This window comes from Astyanax mexicanus, unplaced genomic scaffold (assembly GCF_023375975.1).
Source record: "Astyanax mexicanus isolate ESR-SI-001 unplaced genomic scaffold, AstMex3_surface scaffold_95, whole genome shotgun sequence".
Classification (NCBI taxonomy): domain Eukaryota; kingdom Metazoa; phylum Chordata; class Actinopteri; order Characiformes; family Acestrorhamphidae; genus Astyanax; species Astyanax mexicanus.
Window position 1 is genome coordinate 32,501 of NW_026040105.1, and position 2,500 is coordinate 35,000.

At 56.6% G+C, this 2,500-nt stretch overlaps 1 non-coding gene across 1 annotated transcript in view; it reads right to left on the reverse strand.

Annotated features, from left to right (window-relative positions):
• LOC125798932 (18S ribosomal RNA) overlaps window positions 1-1,708 on the reverse strand; it is a 1,864-nt gene extending 156 nt beyond the window's left edge. The window contains exon 1 of the ribosomal RNA XR_007437716.1: window positions 1-1,708. This exon is cut by the window's left edge and continues 156 nt beyond it. This is a non-coding gene — a ribosomal RNA (18S ribosomal RNA).
• Window positions 1,709-2,500: the final 792 nt, after the last annotated feature.

Here is a 2,500-nt window from a genome sequence, read left to right on the forward strand (position 1 = left end):
TAGTAGCGACGGGCGGTGTGTACAAAGGGCAGGGACTTAATCAGCGCGAGCTGATGACCCGCACTTACTGGGAATTCCTCGTTCATGGGGAATAATTGCAATCCCCAATCCCCGTCACGAACGGGTTTAAGCGGATTACCCGCGCCTCTCGGCGTAGGGTAGGCACACGCTGGCCCGGCCATTGTGGCGCGCGTGCAGCCCCGGACATCTAAGGGCATCACAGACCTGTTATTGCTCCATCTCGCGTGGCTATACGCCACTGGTCCCTCTAAGAAGTTAACCGCGACCGCGGGGGGCCGCGTAACTATTTAGCACGAAGGAATCTCGTTCGTTATCGGAATTAACCAGACAAATCACTCCACCAACTAAGAACGGCCATGCACCACCACCCACAGAATCGAGAAAGAGCCATCAGTCTGTCAATCCTTTCCGTGTCCGGGCCGGGTGAGGTTCCCCGTGTTGAGTCAAATTAAGCCGCAGGCTCCACTCCTGGTGGTGCCCTTCCGTCAATTCCTTTAAGTTTCAGTTTTGCAACCATACTCCCCCCGGAACCCAAAGACTCTGGTTTCCCCGCACGCTGCCCGGCGGGTCATGGGAATAACGCCGCCGGATCGCGGGTCGGCATAGTTTACGGTCGGAACTACGACGGTATCTGATCGTCTTCGAACCTCCGACTTTCGTTCTTGATTAATGAAAACATTCTTGGCAAATGCTTTCGCTTTCGTCCGTCTTGCGCCGGTCCAAGAATTTCACCTCTAGCGGCGCAATACGAATGCCCCCGGCCGTCCCTCTTAATCATGGCCCTGGTTCAGGAAACCCACAAAATAGAACCGGAGTCCTATTCCATTATTCCTAGCTCAGGCATTCAGGCGAGTTTGGTGCCCGCTTTGAACACTCTGATTTTTTCAAAGTAAACGCTCCGGACCCCTGAGGACCGGACACCCAACCAAGGGCATCCGGGGGGCGCCGGGAGGCAGGGTCTGGGACAGGCGGTAGCTCGCCTCGCGGCGGACCGCCAGCCCACTCCCGAAGTCCAACTACGAGCTTTTTAACTGCAGCAAATTTAATATACGCTATTGGAGCTGGAATTACCGCGGCTGCTGGCACCAGACTTGCCCTCCAATGGGTCCTCACCCATGTGTTTAGGATACGTTCATTCCGATTACAGGGCCTCGAAAGAGACCTGCATCGTTATTTTTCGTCACTACCTCACCGTGTCGGTAATGGGTAATTTGCGCGCCTGCTGCCTTCCTTGGATGTGGTAGCCATTTCTCAGGCTCCCTCTCCGGAATCGAACCCTGATTCCCCGTTACCCGTGGTCACCATGGTAGCCCCCTATGCTACCATCGACAGCTGATAGGGCAGACATTCGAATGAGACGTCGCCGCCGCGGTGGGCGCGCGATCGACCCGAGGTTATCTAGAGTCACCAAAGGGCCGGGGGAAACCCTCGCGGGTCCCCCCGGGTGGGTTTTGGGTCTGATAAATGCACGCATCCCGGCCCCCCCGAGAGAGGACCGGTCAGCGCTCGTTTGCATGTATTAGCTCTGGAATTACCACAGTTATCCGAGTAACGTGTGGAGCGATCAAAGGAACCATAACTGATTTAATGAGCCATTCGCAGTTTCACTGTACCTTCCGTGTGCACTTAGACCTGCATGGCTTAATCTTTGAGACAAGCATATGTTACTGGCAGGATCAACCAGGTTGCTGCGAGTGGTTTTTGTCACAGAAAAAACCATTGGTTCTTAGAGGGGAGAGGGATCGGCCCCGTACCGTCCGAAGAACCCCCCGGGGAGGGGGGGACGGGCGGAGAGGCTCGTCCGAGCTCACCCCTCATTGCTCCCAGTGGAAATTAGTGTGGCAACTCCGCTGCGCGAGTTCCCGCTTGCTTCGGGGATAACAAGGAAACGCTCGTTCCGAAACCGGGGGTCCGGAGCTTTTTGAAGCCGGGTGCTGGAGCTCGGGGGCCGCGAGGACCACCGAGGCATCGAGTCCGACGGCTCCGGGCCGACCGGTTATCGTGTTAGGGCAGATTGCGATATAGACGGGCCGTCTACGACTCCCTCGGATAGGTTCGGAAAGGTCCTCCCCCTGACGGAGGACCCCCCTGGAGGCTAACCCGCTGGGTCGGGTAGGAACGCACCGCGCACAGTGGCCACGGAGGGCCGCGCGGTTGCCTACCCAGGCGGGCTTGGTAGTCCATTCGATCGGGTCAAAATAATAAAAGAGATACCCCCCCTGGAACCGTCTCTGGAAGTTTGGTTTTTCCTCCGTACCGCCTGGGGGGCGGGGGGCGGGACGGAGGCCGACCTGCGGAGCTTCATGGTCGGGTAGGATCGGGTCCGTGTTATAGTGTCCAAAAATCCACTTTGGAACTATTAATGGGGCTTTATTTAAGCTCTGCCATGCTTAGAAATGAATGGAGAATCATCTCCAGTGCTTGGACCCCTATAGATTGCCACTCTCCTCAACAGTCCGACGGCACCCCTTTGAAAAAC